Below are 15,869 nucleotides of genomic sequence, written 5' to 3'. Positions count from 1 at the left end.
GCACCCATCACTGCACCCTCACCTGAGCTCACGGCAACAGCTCTCCCGGCCTAATTTTATCCACAGCTCTGTTACAGCAATTTTCCAGCAAGCCTTCAATATAGCAGTGCCATCTTCAGGCAAAAAGCCTGCCCTGCACTCCTCTGCTGGGGGTAGGCACCTGCCAGGCAGCCAGGACAAGGCGTGCTGCAGGGCAGACTCCAGTCCCCAGAGGTATCAGCATTTAACTTACTATTTCCCCATGTTAGCTGCAGCTTGCCCTCACTTTCTAGGTGATCCCCAGCCTTGAGAACTGCAAATGTCAAATCCAGGTGAGTTTTTTTAGCCTTGTGACAAGTCTCCCTCCCAATGCTCACAGCACTGACTTTTTATCCAAAGCAGAACCAGAGCAGACACCACCGAGCCGGTCCATCAGCCCCTGGTCACTACTTCACTCAGACCCATGTCCCAAGACACAAATTACCAGGTAAAACAATCACATGTGAAGAGGAACTACTTTGTAGCAAGTGCAAGGCTCTTGTGAGCTGAGACCTTCCAACCCCAGATTTTTGTCTTAATTCAGGTACTCCTACAAAAGCCTTTCTATTCTGCAGCCCATGTGTCTGAGCAGCAACCAGGGAGAGGCTCTGGCTCTCCTCCAGGGCACACGTCTTCACCTCAGCTATCTACATATGGACCTGTGCCCCCAAAGGGTACCAAGATGCCCATTGGCCTTAGATGCAACATTTTGCAGAAAAATAGCTATTTACACTAATGCTGTAAGCAAGGGTCCCATCTCATTGGCATCATCAGTAATGATGATTCCATGATGCAAAAGCTGCAGATGGGGGTGGGGGGGCATCACCCTCTAGACCTGGCCATGCAGGATTTGGATTAATACGTGCTACCGCAATGCAGGATTTTTAAGTTGTTATGGTGCTGTCACGGTGGGCACATTCGCACGGTCCCACCCTGCGGCTCCACGCACCTACCAAATCCCAAGGTTTCCCTGGATGACACCACCTCGAGCTGCAAACCCTGCCTGCACTGCAGAGCTTTGGGAGAGACCCTGTCTGCCTGGGGCAGGGTGCAACCAGCCTTTGGGAATGCTCTTTGGATATGGGACCGATGATCCCGGCTGCCTACGGGCACATGTTACGAAACTCCCGTGGCTCCCCCCCGGCATCCCAGCGAGGGTCACGGACTCGCCAGATGCCCAGACCATGCTGCAAGCACTGGCCATTTGCGTTGGAGGGCACCATAGGGGATGGTGTAATGGGATGGTCTCAGCATGGCTGAAATGTCTGCGTGGTCCTGAGCTGTAAAGGATAATGTGGGAGAGCAATATCAGCTCCCCACTATGAACAGGAGATTCTGGCACCTTACAGGGAGAAAGACCTTTACCTTCCCGGTCATCCTTCCTCTCCCCTGACAGCAGATGTTACACCCAACCCTTCTTGCTGCAAAATGACGACAATTTCCACTAAGCAGTTTGTTTCAGGAAAAGCTGCCTTCCACTGGTAAGACCTACAATTTGGAATCATTCAGCCCAGCTGGGGATAATTTACCATCCGTGGCACATCAGCCTGCGGGCAGCAAGGCGGTGTAGACTGTCCCGCTGTGCTAGAAAAGCCAGGAGGTCGCAATGCTCTGCAGCACACTTCAGCCGGGAGCTCAAAGCATCGCCTAGTTTGGCAAACAGTGCTGCTCATCTTAAGGCCTGAATTAATTAAACCCTGAAATGCATGGAGTGTGGGATGTAATGGTGAATTACGGCTTTCAGCTGGATTCCCTGGGTCCTGCACCAGCTGCTCCATGAGTCTGGGCTGGCAGCGTCGAGGCAGGGCAGCCCAGCAGCTGCTTCGATTCAAACTGGCTGCAAATGGCCATAAAGAGCAAAAAAGAAAATACAGCTGAGAGCAAAGCAAGCCCCCGGTGGTCTGGTCACGATGCTTTCACCACCGCCTTTATCAGCAGAGTAATTGGCATAGGGGACCCTGCCTTCAGTCTGCAGCAGAATTTGCCTTGTGGCAGGATGATTCTCACAGCTTTGAAAATATCCGTGGTGGGAAAGTATTTGCATGGGTTGGACAACCCAGTGCGGCTGCGCTGGGAGGTGGGAAGCTGCTACAGTGCCTTTTATTTCCACACTAAAGCAGTTGTCTCCACAACTGGACCAAGCCCAAGGCTCAGCATCTCCTACCAGTGTGGCGTATCCTCAGAGGTAGCAGCTCCCACCCAGGATCTAGGAAGAATTTTGGCCACCTGAATACATCTCTCTCTGCCAGGGATATGCCACTCCAGAGGCCTTTGGTCATCCACACGTAACGTGGGGAGCAAACAGGCCAAACCTGCAGACACGCAGCCTACCTCTTTCAAGCAGCCCATTCCTCTAAGTCATGCACGTACCCATGCCAAGGTCTAGGTATTGCTTTTTGGTTAAAAAGAGGAGTGGTTCAGAAACGGGCAAAGAAGGGCTGTGTCTGACAAAGAACATCTCAGGATTTGGGCGGTGACTGCTTAATCCTGGTAATAACACATTCAAACAAGGTGTGTAGGGGACTCAGGATCAGTGGTTTCAGAGCTGTCCTTAGGTTGACAACATGCAGCGCTTCTCTCCTAATGCAACACCATTAGAGGAGGTGACTGATTTACCGCTGTGCCTACGGCAGCTGGTTGCAATGCTCGGTCTTTAAAAAAACTGGGTCTGCAGTCCCCAGATGGTACCCGAGCCCTGGCCGGAGGTGGGCACTGAAGTACCCAGTCCTGGAAAATGTTTCCCTGTGGCTACTTCAGGAGGCTCCTGCCCGTGGGGGAAAGTTTATCCTTTTGCAAATATTTCTCCTTTTCAATATCCCTTAAACATTTTCAGGGTTTCGTTTGAGTTTCTTCAGGGAAGGGAGTCCTAAAGAACAGTGCTGAGAATGAGGGAGAGGGTGATCTTTCCATTATAATCAGGATTTTTAGTAAAAATTCCCATTTTCCTGAACTGCTCCAATAGCTACCTATTTTATCTTTGACCCTTCTGCAGCATCTGGAAGGTGCCCTGCAGAACATCATTAGAAAAATGGTTCCTTGAAGATTTTTAAATAAAGTAAATAAACAAGGAAAGGAGAAGGGCCTTGCAAGCCCACAGGCAAGTTGGGGTGCAAACGATGGGATCAGGGCAGGCCAAGTACATGCCAGGCTTTGCACGGCATCCAGAGGAGTTGTCCCAGGTCTGCACATCAGATATGTCAGATGGGTCCAGGTTCACCCCCAGGATCCAGGTCCCTCAAAGAATCTGTGGGTTATAAATTTTTCAGGAAATCTTTCTTTAGTAACATTACATGTTAACTTGTAAACCAAACAGCATATATTCAATGAGAGTCCATCTGGTTCAATAGAAATAGATCTTTATTAATAACATGCACATCATATGTATATTTAAAATACATATACATTTTTCTACTATTCACTTTAGAAAACAATTTCATAAAAACCTTTAATCAGGTCCCAAGTAATTTTAAACATTAAAAAGCCATTTTTTACTACAGAACCAGTAGGTATTATTCCAATTAAGTGGTGTATAATCACCATGTATTTAACATAATGCAGGCTCATGCATTTCAATAGAAATAGGTGTTCCCTTTTCTGCTTTGTTAATCATGTCAAATATATGATGATATACTTGACAACACCTGCCACAGTTATATGCAATTGTGATTCCCTGCTGAGAGCGCGCTGTACAGATGGCGTTTAAAAGCTGGAGACAACTTTTTTACAACTTTCTGAGTTCCCGTGAGGGGCACCTGGCGTTGTAGGTAACCCAGAACCCAGCTACGACAGAAACCAGAAAAACAGAATTTCATGAACAGCGAAGAGGAAAGCAATCTAAAAAACAAGAGCAGAGGGAATTGCCATATCCCCCCTGTGTTCATGGCAAACTGAAGTCAGGGTCGTGTTTCCCAAGGCCCTGCCGAGTACCGAACCGGATCTGTATAGAGTGCACAGAGTTACCAGCTATAGACGCTTTGCAGATTTACAGAACATATACAAAGGCTCATATGAGGATGGGACTTTAAGGCACAATAGTCCATATACTCAACACATTCATTGAAAACAAAAGTTCAATTTACAGTGCAATATAAATGTATTCAAGAACTCAAGCGGCAGCTCCCTAATCACTTTCACCGAGAATTAGGCAACCGAGGAGTACTTCTGCGGCGCACGGCAGCCCCGGCCCCGCACACGCTCATACACGTGCTGAGCGTCAAGTACACGAGGAGCCTCTCCGGCTTCGGCGAGAGGATCCGTGCGCAGAAACTTAGGTGATAACTGAAGCGCTTACAGGATCAGGGCCCCAGTATATGTCGGGGTGCCTGCACCAGGCTGTGCACAGCCACAGCTCCTGCAGCTCCAGAAAGTGACCCCACGCGCCCACGCCGTGCCTCCCACCGCCCCACCACCGCCCCTTCTGCATCCAGGATCGGGCCCGGCATTTACGGCCAGTCAGGGAAAAGCGGCACGAAGAAAACTCAACTCATCGAAACACTAATTACAGTCAAGCGCGCTGCTATTCCGAGACGAAAATGAATTGTCCTAAGCCAGTCGTTTTCAAAATGATCAGCTATCATTACCAAGTCTGTCCTTGTCACCCAGCTCGTCTATATTCTCTCTGATGAACATACTATCTCCAAGGCAACTGAGTCAAAGGGAAGGAAGGACTTTCTTTACATCCAGTGCAAACATAGCCCATATGTGGGAGTTCCTAATGCAGTCATAATAGAATATATATATATATCTATATCTATCACTGAAAGTTGACCACCTACAGACAGATTCACACATCAGAAGCCAGAAGAGCTGAATTGTAGCTACAAACCCAAAAAAGAAAAATCACTGTATGTAGCTCTATTAAAATGCTGGTACCCGGTAACTTGGTAACTAAATGTTAAAATCGGTATATAATTCAAAAAGTGTCAAATTAAATATTTGGGGAGTAACTTGCAATGTTATTGCACCTTTGTACTTCTTTATCACCCCATAAACTACGGTTTTTAAGCACTAAGGTAGAATATTTCAGAGCCACTTTTCAATAGCACAAATCACTGTGCAAAGCAGAAGGCAGTAAAAACGTGAGCAGACAAAATATTTAGAATTGTGGACTTTTGATTCAATTTCATATCAAGAAGTCAACCATAAAAAACCAATTTGTTTTCTAGAAAGAAATAATCCATTTTAACAGCTCCTAGAGCAAGTAGAAATTAAAAAAAAGACTGTTTTCTTGTTCAAAAAAACAGCACATGAGAAAAACTTGGTAAAATATCATCTTCTTTCACAGGGAGCCCAATGAGTTTTATTATCTGATCCAGATTTTCGTCTGTTATCTATTCAGTTATCCTAAAACCTTATCAAAGAAGCTTTCAATAGGCAAGAAGGTATCTGCCTCTTCCAGCAGGCAAAGAAGTTACTCTTCAAGATGAAGCTGACGGGCAATGGGTTTTTTCAGGTGAGGTTAAAGGCTTTAATCCTACTGAGTTTTTCATTCCATTGAAACATTATTAATTTTACTTAAAAAGTTTTGTTTATTCAGGCCAGAACCATCCTATGAATATAATAAAGTAGGTCAGTGAGTGGAAAAAAAGCATTTTAGCATATCATGTAGCTGCTAGATCATTATGAATTCAGGCGAAAATGGACACGAAGAAAAAAATATGCATAAATCAGATCGCTTCAGAGAGGAAAATTACATACTTTGAAAAATCAGAAGACAGAAGTAATTTTCCTTTACCACCTAGCAGTCTTCTAATGTCCCTACCCCAGCCCCTAAGTCCGCATGAGGCGTGCGAGGTGCCAGCAGAGGCCAGAGAGCTCTTTGGGGGATAATGGCACCTCTCACAACAGCCATCGTATCATCAGCCCACATCCCACGCAGCAGAGGGGTTTCGCTGCCAGCTTTTACCGGCGGTATTAGGGCTGCTCCGCACACCTGGTAATTAGCCTGGCTTTTCTCAGCTGGCCCCTGTCGAGATGGGCATGGCCACTTTTAGCTGGAGATTTCTCAAACTATGCCAAATGCAAGCTTAATCGTCCACAAGATTTTGGGCTGGTGCAAGCCCAGGGGCAGCAGGAATATAACCTCATAGCCAAGCAGCTCTGACACCAAATTACACTGACCGAGGGTTTGAAGACACCCTCTTGTAAAAGACAAGTAAATATGCCTTGTCTCAAAATAAAAACAAAAACCTGAATATTCATCATGACTAACAGCACCTCCCAAACAGCACTGCCCTGTTTTTCCAGCCTTCCCACAATATCTGTGCTGTTTATGTTCTCCAGTTTGCAGGTTATCCTTGTTTTGAATTAGACTGTTGCCTTTTTTTTCTTTCTTTAAAAAAATATCTGGATTTCACTCTTTCCTTCTGTCTGCTAAACCTGTATTGGCTTCTAACTACTGATATCAGAGTTAACTTTGCTCTTCACACCTCCCGCTTTTGCCTTTCTGTCTTTTCTCCTGCACTAACACGTGCCTGAGAGCTGCGATGATATGTGCAACACACACGACTAGGATGCTCGAAGCAGGGTTACAAGAGGAATCCTACATGAAGCACATCCCTGGCAAGCAATGGTATTTGTTCGTACTGTATAACGCTTCGGAAATAGCATCAGCCACATCTGCATGAGCAAAGCCTTTCAAAATAAAAAATTAGGTTCTTAGATATATATCTGCCTCCAGCTGAGTGTGCGCTACTATTTACTTTGCTTTAAAGCTTTAAAGTGGTGACAGCCAGCGAGGCAAAGCCGGTTTCTTCACTGAAAGCCAACAGACCTGTAGGACTCTGACAGGCTTTGGATCACCTCGTATATTTGTTCAGCAATTCTGGGATGCAAATCACCCGCAGGTGAACTGCAAGTGTATCGTTTACAGGCTCGTTAATCACATTTCCCCAGGTTATAGTGCAATCTTTGCTTTTGACCCCATTGCTGGAGCATCATCTTTTCCCTTATATTACTCTTTGGTATTTTCATGACATAGCTTCGGCAGCTATAAAACTTTCCACTTGTAGTCATCGATTTGCTGAACATCTCTCATGTCATAGCTTGTGAAATATATATTTACATATTCTAAGGTTAATTCCCAGATCAAAATTAGACATTTCACTTAACCTGAAACACTATTACTAATGCTGAGCAGTTTCATCAGGAGAACCTCTGAGGTTTTACTAGCATCTGTCAGATACATTCGTTCTCTGAGAGTTATCATTGTTTTTCTGCCTTTTATATTCCACTTAAAAAGAAATTACTGTCTATTCCCTAGCACCAATGTGAACCTCTGGCCAAACAGCAAATTAGCATGCAAAGAAGTATCAGGGGAACAGCTAGGGAAAGAATCAAATGAAGTTAAGGAAACACTGATGATGGGCTGAAGAAACAATCTTTCCTGTGAGTCATACTGGTTTGCATTAAAATAGCAAAGTAGATACCAGCTAAGAGATAATATAAGTAAAAGGTGAATGCAATTATTTTTTTAAAAAACCAAACCCTTGCAAATCTCAGTATAGAGTGTCTTGTAAGTAGCGAGCGAGTTAAGTCTCTGAAAATCCTAAGCAAAAAGGCTGTTTCCTTTGGCACTGACTCCTTCACGGTCAAAGCATTTCTCAAAGAAACTTTCTCTCTCTACCTTTACAGAAAATAACTTGCATTTTACTCCTCACTGTTAGACTACTCCACTGCTTTGGGGGCTCCCCTTTCACCGGGGATGGCATAATTTAACTGCAAAGTGATTTTGAACGTCTGTATCTACACACAGGTAACTTAAATGCAGCTTTGCTTCTACAAAACACATTGCACGCAGTCTCTGCGGATAAGGACCTCCGTATTGCACCAGCTCTGTGTGTATGTCAAGGTACTTCATAACCAGGGGGTTAACAGCGGGAACTGCAGAGCATTATTCAAAGTACCTCCCACTCAGCTCTGAACATATCCGCCTTTGATCACAAGTATATCTGCAATTAGTGCCTCATCTTACCATCTCAATAAGCAGTTCAAGCATTCAGAAACAAACATCAGTGGGTCTAACAGCTACTTTAATTCATTTTATAAATAAGCAATTGAGAATTTTGCTCCAAGTGGCTGCTCGTGTAGCCCATTCCGTAAACGGCGTTCTCTGCAGAGTAAGGCACGATGCGATACGAATGCAGCTCTTCATAATAGAGCGACTGGGAACAGCACTCCTGTACCATAAACTTCAGCCGTTTTCGTGCGTCAGAGTAAGCAGTCCTATAACACGGAGCCTCCTTAAAGTATTCATAGCTCTCCCTCTCTGTCTCTAGGTGAATCTTCCTCAACAGATTGTTAATTAATACAGACCTACGGAGATAGGCTTCAGGGTCGTCCAGGAATCGGAGTTTCTGGAGAGAAAGTTTTAGAATACAAGTCCGGTCCTCGGGTAGTATCAGGTGCTGGGGAGTAAAGAGCAAGTAAATGGGTCTTTAGCATGGAGGAATGAAACCAGGGGAGGATGGGGTCTGGAACGAGAGCGCTACTCACTTTTGGACAATACTCATGGTAATCTTGATGTAAATGTTCTTCTTCTGCATATTTTCTCTTAAAGTAGGCTACTTTCGACGTCGTTAATGTCTTTGGTAGGCCCCGATCAGATCAGCTCTGCGCAAAAGAAGAAGAAAAAGAGGCTCGGTAAGGCTCACTGCCACGGTGGCTGTAATGTCACAGTCCGAGGTGTGCAGGGGAAGGAGGGGTCCAGCAGTGGGACGCAGCCCGGACGACGCTCAGCCTCGACCCGCAGCCCTCGACCCACTGGAAAAATAATTGAGAGGCCGGCAAACGCGAAGGAGGCATTTCTGAGCCACTACCCCGAGGCTCGCCAGTACAGCAAGCCCTGCTCCGGAGTGACGACCACAGCACCGGACACACGCTGCCACCGCCGGGCAGGGTCTCCAGGTCCTACAGCTGAGCGGGTACCCCTGGCCAGCCAAGGCATCGCACAGCCGGGCAAGGGAGATGCCCAAGCCGGGAAGGTCTCCATGCATTGCGGGAGGGACCGGGATGGGGCCACCCGTCTGCAGAACAGGGGTCCCTGCCCCACGCTGGGGTCTGTGAGGGACAAGGGATGGGGTTTAATTTCCGCACACCACCCCCGGAGTCCTGTGGCTTCCTTGGAAAACCGATACAGAGCATATTCACTAGATGGTGGTATCATCCCAGAGAAGCAGGAGAGCTCCAGCTCGGTGGGAGGGTGATAGAGCTGGTTTGGTCCCTGGGTTGCTTCAGTTTTTCAGGGCACGGAGGAGGGAGGCTCAGCCTTTGGGCTAAGAGAAGGGACTGTTGGGCTTTTGTGCTATGACAAGAGCCCAGTGGAGGTCTGCTCCGCCAGAGCAGAGCCCAGCAGAGGAACCAGTGCTCTCTGCACACCCGCAGCTGGGCCTGCCTGCCTGCTCTGAGCTCTATGGAAAGGTGACGTGGTGCTAATTCAGCACCTTAATGGGATCTGTAACTTCAGTGGTATTCAGGCTGGTGAACACTGGGTCCCTGTGAGATCCGGGACTGGGTTTTGCTTTTCTATTCACTAGACAGTACGAGGAGGCGTGTGCATTTGCGGGTGGCATCATCATCTCTCAAACCCTCTCTTTTGTAAGAAATTTCTGTTGTTTGCCTCTAAATGCACTATTTTTTAAAAACTTACTATGCTGGCGTTTAAAGGCAGTCCAGGGAAAGAAAGTATCCAGAGCCACTTTTTAGAATAACTCAGTCAGGTCCTGTGGGATATGTTTTCTTCCCCAGATTGAGATCTCCTTATGGAGCCATTTAAAACCAGGTTTTCTGAGGAAATAAAGGACTTGGTTCTGGACTGCTTCTCTGTCACAGTAGAAAAGCCAAAAGGTATTGCACAGCCAAAACACAGACCTCATGTCACTGGAAGGATCCTGCCATGGGGGGGCTCCCTGAGCCTTAGCTGCAGGTGGGAGTGAAAAGATACCCGCACAACTATTTCAGGGACTGGTGGCATCCCTCCTTCACTGGCAGGAAGGAGTAATGTGTTCTCCCTTCCTTCCTCTACATCAAAACCCCACAAGGGGCTAAAGAAGAAATCCCCTCGTAAGAGAACCTTCTTGTGTTGTCTCCCTGAATTTCAAGCCTGTGAGGATGGAGGCTTCCCATAAAGGACGTTACAAATCTGGGCAGAAAACTCCTGACTGGTGGATTAACACCTCATTTGGAGCCAAGACGCACAGCCCTGCTCTGGGACCCGGCCTGACACGGAACAGCAGCACTTCCCCAGGAGAGGAACCATCACTCTTACAGTGGGACGTTACCTTTTAGTCAACCTGGACCACTGCACACACCAGAGACGTTCCCTGCACCGACCTCAGCTCTCAGGGGCAAGGGTACAGCTGCGGTCTTCACTGCTCTGTTAGCACTGAGTAGCTGCAACACTGGTTTAAATTCATATGCAGCAACCTTCTCTGCTTGCGGGTTTTATTCCAGTATTTGGATTACACCAGAGCCTGGACATCCTGGAAATTTAATTACTCTGATATTAGGTTCTCCTAAGTGAAAACCCCACTGCTGTGTTATCTGAGCGCAATCACAAACACACACATTTATCCTCCCAGCGCCATGGGATGGGAGAAAGTTAGTTTTCTTCACGCTACTCTGAGGAAGACAAGGGTACAGAAAGATGAAGTGGCATTCCTGGGGTCACCCAGGTTGTCAGGGCTGGGAAAGGAGCCAAACCCAGCGTACAGGTTGATGAGCCAACCATGAGCCCATCCTTCCCCTTCAAACCAAGCTTCTAAATGCTAAAATTTGCTCCCTAGTGGTTTTCAGTGAAAAGGCTGGAAGCACAGACCTAGCACTGCCTGTGTGCAGTGCAAGCAGAAAATCAGCCCGAGTGCAGGGGCAAGACTGACAACCACAGCGTGCAGAGCATCACAGCTCCACCAGCTCCGTGCAAACCTCGCCTTTGTAGCTCCCGGCCACAGGAATTCCTCTCCCTGCCCCAGCGATGGAGGGTGACAGTGGGACTTTCAGTGTCCCCTGACCATGGGTGGTCCTGGAGACACCAGCAACAGCAGGGAACTAGGACAAGGCAAGGAGCCGCTGGAGCGCTGGCACCCTGGCCCTGGGAGGGAGGGAGGGCTGTGTTTTAGTGCATGCCGGGGGCTGGGGCTGGCTGGCAGAAGCAGACAGAAAGAATTGTATTTTGCAGAGGGATGCATATGACCATCCTGGCAGCAGGTTCATTGAGCATCCAACTGGCACCCCCCACCCTTTCTGGGGTTACGTTCAGCACCAGCCTGGAACATACCCCTTGGGTGCAAAGTCGTTGGCTGTATTTAAATTCCTAAAGACCTTACATCAGACAAAGCGGCAAAGCTATAACAAACCACCATAACTTGGTTTAGTAGCAAGGAAGGGAAACAACCAGCAAATGAATACCAAGAGCACCTCTGGGCTGTAAGGTTGGTTTTAAGCATGTTCCCGCTTGTGAAAGGCTACACTCTAAGTGCAAAGTAGCCACAAGCTGCTTGACACCATGCTAGCCGTTAGCAAATTCCAACAATTCCAAATCTGCAGGGCTTGGGGCACCCATTTCCCCAGCCCAGCAGCTCCCACAGGTTGTCGCACGTGGCTCAACTTCAACCTCTGCTCTCCAGAGATAAAAGGCTCAACTCCTACCTCCACCTGCAGCAACAGGATGAGAAAGCGAACCGAAGGCAAGCGAGTGCCACCACAGGGCTGCTCCACAGAAGCTCAAGGTCTGCTCTTGTGCGCAGCGCAGCTGCCATCCCACCACCACCCGTGTCATCGTCACCGTCATCTTTCGTGGCTGCCGGTGACATCCACACATCTTGTCTGCAGGTGCAGGGGAACGAGAGCGTGAATTGTGCCCTTGCACTGTGCCCTCAACACCAGCACGGATGCTGAAGCCTACGAGGGGCACCTCTCCCTGCAGGGGGCTTGCAAGGACCAAGCCTTTCTCTAACACTTATCCTGAAAGTCAGAGCGGACTGGCTCTGTGCGTGCCTAAGAGCTGCTTGGCTGGGGTTACAGGCACACAAGGCTGTAGTAATGCCGCAGTGAATCAGACCCTTAGTGTTTTGTTTAAATATAAACATATTGAATCAGTGCTTTTTGTGTAGAAGGCTATTCTCGCGAGCCAAGTGTTTTGACAGTTACAGCAAGGTGGTATGAGTCACTGCCTCTGCCTCAGTCAAGCTCAGAGACAGATACATCTTAATCACATTACATTTTTTTTCAGCGCTACACCACAAGTCAAGGCACAGGGCCAAATTTCCCCCCAGGGACTAACTAGCGTAGCGCTGAGTCCTGAGTGTGAGGTTTGTCCTTCCAGCCTGGATGAACCCCGGAAAAGCGCATTCAACATGCCACCAGCGTTCAGCTGCAAGCCCTCTGCTAGTCACCAAGGACTCGGTAAAAATTTGCAATAGCGGGCAGCGCTGCCAGGGCTCGGGAGCCCCAGGGCAGGCGCTGCCTGCTCATGCTGGCTAGTGTTTACACCCCGCCGGTGCGTGCCTGCTCTGAATGCACGGCACATCGGAGCACGGCGGCTATAGCTGCCATTAATGCTAATGGAAGTTTGAAACATAAATCCCGCACGCGGCAGTGAGGGAATAGACGCCTCTGTCTCAAGCCTGGATCTCTCAAACGCAGCTTCGCGAGGGCTTTAATTGTACTTTCAAAAGAGCAAAATGTGCCTGTTCCTATTTATTTCTCCGGGAATAATGACAGTGCTCTATGGCATGGTACCCGCACAGTTATTAGGCATGTTTGGACAGAAGGTTATCTTATCTAAATTGGATTGGAAATAGATTTATAGCACAGCAACTTCACAGTTGAACTGCAAATTGCAAGAAATTCTCTTCATCTGGCCCTTGTGCTCCCACCTCACCCCAGTGACAGGAGCCCCTATTTGGCACGAATTAGTGCCGGGTGATTTCCACAGGGCTGCAAGCTACCCCAGACAGGAGACAAGACGGGATTTAACAAACAATTGAACAGCCAGGAAAAAAAAACCCAAAGCTTGTGCTTTTCCATCTCAGGCAACAGAGAGGGATCTGCAAGCCCCAAGTCTCCGCAGCAGCTCTGCCCCAGAGCTCGTACGTGAGACCTTGGGAGCGTTCCCACACCTGCCTGTGCCTCCACCTCTCCCACCTTTCCTCGGGAAGAAAATTCATCCCTGCCTGCCCGGTGCTGCAGTGAAAGGGGTTGTACGAGCAGGTACCATTGGCTTGTCGATGCAGACGTCTGCAGGAGGTAAGCAGAGCGGTCGCTGGCCAAGCCAGACCTGCCGACGCTGCGCGCCGAAGGTGGTGAGTCAAATGTGCCAGTGCCCTGCAGGGTTTCCTCTCGCAGTGTAAGGGAGGATAATCAATATGCAAGCTAAAGCTGGCTGAGACGGAAACCGTTTCTGAGCATCGCTTGCATGCACAAATAGAAAACCTGAGGCTTCTGAGCGCACAGAAACTGGCATTTATTATCAGCAGGAGACATGACTTTGACATGGCAGGAAATATCATCATGTCCTTGCGACTGCTGTCAAACTGCAGTGATAAATTCCCCCGTCTCTAACCTTAGCAGCACTTGCAATTAGGGAGTGCTCAGCTGAAACCTTCCTCTGATTTCACATGCTATGCTGCTGCATTTCCCCTCTTCGGAGGCAGGAAAAGCAGCTGGTCCCGCTGTGGGATTCCCAATTGATAATGCAAAGCTACCAGACCAAAGGCAGATGAACATGTGGATCAAAAACACATGCCAGCCCCAGGATTTCACACGGACTGCCAATCGATTGCAGTCCTTCCAGAGTATCGAGTCTTATTCCTCGCTCAGGCAGAGAGAGCCCCTTTTAATTGACCCGCGGAAAGGTAGCGACCCACAGCCGTGCTGTTGTCTGCTTGCTGGAGCTGCTGGCTTTGCACTTTAAAGCTGCCTTTCTTTTAGTTTGCTAATTGCTTTGCTTTCCCTAATTGCAGGTTCTCCCTGGGCACATGTGCGTGCAAGGCACAAGCATCTGAATAGCTCTCATGAGCGCACGAAGGCACGAGATTTAATGACAGAGTGACTATTCCTGCCTCGCTCCTTGTAGTGCCACTGCTTTTATCGATAGAATAAAATCGTATTTCCAGCTTAACCCCCCTTCAACACTAACCCAAGTAATTTCCCTCACTCTGAAGGCAAGCCCGACCAGCTGAAGTCTGCAAACTTTTTAGTTACCTGAGGATGCGGAGTCAATCTGCAAAGGGTCTTTCTGGGATAATCTCAGCAGTTCTGGTAAGATTTCCTCCTCGCACGGGCTCAGCGAGCATTTCTGGCAGCACAGCACTGCTGAAGGGTTACCTGCCGTGGTGGATCAAGGAGAAACACACATGGTTCAGGTGGCAAAGTAGGACCTACATGGAAAGTAGCTGGACCGCAAGGGAGGAAAGTGCTCTTTCGGTAGCCCCACAAGGCTTAGTAACAAGAAAAATAAGAGTTCTGATGTCACATCCAATTCTCTAACTTTGACCTTGCTTCCTGGACTCTCTTTCAAATGTCAGGAAAGTAAAATAAAACATTAAGAAAAATCATTTCAGTCTCTCAGTCGCATAGCTGTAACCCTCTCAGAGCAAATGCTGCAAAAATACAGCTTGCTCTTCCAAATATCCGGAAGTTTCCTGAGCTAGAACATGATTACTGCCCTGAACACCACCTCTCAAAACGGCACATTATTTTCTCCATTAATTCTTGTCAGCCTCGCAGGAAAGCTGAAGGGGTACTATTAGAACCACGCCATTATTTTGAGTAGTAGCATTAATTTCCGATCACACACGCACATACACACCCACGCTGCCTGCAGAGTAATACAGGTCTGCGAAAAGTCAGATTACCGTTTTTATTTAACAGAATTATTGCAGCGTGCATGTTTCAGTGTTTGCCTTAAATACGGTATAGTTTCTAGGCTGCAAGTAGATGCAGCAGCATCCGGCTGATGCCTTGCCTTCTGGGGGGAGTATATCTGGCACGCTGTAGTAAGAATATTTCCCACCCCGGGGGAAAAACGATCACAGGTATGCATGCGCATACCCAAACTCTGCACTCTTACATGTGTGTGCAGAGACACTCGCACTTTTTATGTACATGAATGAAAATAAACAGGTCTAAATCCTGCAAGAGAGAAAGAAGAGGAGAGCGTGTATGTGTGCGTATTCACGTCTCGCAGCTATAAAGCAACTATATTTAGATAGTTGTCTCATCCCAGAGGATGATACTTCATTAACAGGCAACGAAAGAGTAGCTATGGTTACTTTTCAGAGTTCAGCTTTGACCGTAAAAAGACGGCTGATTAAAACGCCCTTTCGTAGAGCATGCCAGAGTCCGGCAGAGCTGCAGGCACCTCTGCCCCCAGCCCCGCAGGACGAGCGGCGAGCCGCCCTCCCAGCTCTTTGCCCTCTTCCACCACGCAGCAGAGCCGAGAGCTCGCAAACAAACACCAAACTTACTCCGCGCCAACACCCACCGGCTAAAGCCGTTTGGGCAGATCCCGCCGACCAGAGCCCCACGCTGTCCCGGACAACCCCACGGCTCGGCTCGCCGTCCCCGGCCACCGACCACCAGCTCAATGGCACTCACCCGGCGAGCCCCAGCTCCAGAGGGAGGGCTGCTCCCCGTCCTTCCCTCGCTGCCCGCCGCTCCTGGAGGAGGAGGAGGAGGAGGAGGAGGAAGAGGAGGAGGAGGTGGCGGTGGAGGTGGCGGTGGAGGTGGCAGCTCCTGCGGGTCCCTGCAGGCACTGAGGAGCGCATCACCTCCCGGCCGCAGCCCGCGGAGGTGGGTGCCCAGATGTTCCCGGCGCGGATTGGTCCAGCGGGAGCAGATGTTGCCCGGTTGCT

At 48.5% G+C, this 15,869-nt stretch overlaps 1 long non-coding RNA gene across 2 annotated transcripts; it reads right to left on the bottom strand.

The window, feature by feature from the left end:
* Positions 1-3,357: 3,357 nt before the first annotated feature.
* On the bottom strand, positions 3,358-15,869 carry LOC115338602. Of its 2 annotated transcripts, none has more exons than XR_003922446.2 (4): positions 15,613-15,869; positions 14,218-14,340; positions 8,512-8,628; positions 3,358-8,423 (listed from the first exon to the last, which is right to left on the bottom strand). It is a non-coding gene; the product is annotated as an uncharacterized LOC115338602 (long non-coding RNA). The 2 variants fall into 2 exon arrangements; XR_003922447.2 differs by lacking the exon at positions 15,613-15,869 and adding an exon at positions 15,500-15,568.

The sequence above is a fragment of the Aquila chrysaetos genome, chromosome 2 (assembly GCF_900496995.4).
Source record: "Aquila chrysaetos chrysaetos chromosome 2, bAquChr1.4, whole genome shotgun sequence".
NCBI lineage: Eukaryota > Metazoa > Chordata > Aves > Accipitriformes > Accipitridae > Aquila > Aquila chrysaetos.
Note: the sequence above shows the minus strand (reverse complement) of the source record. Positions and strands in the feature narration are given on the sequence as shown.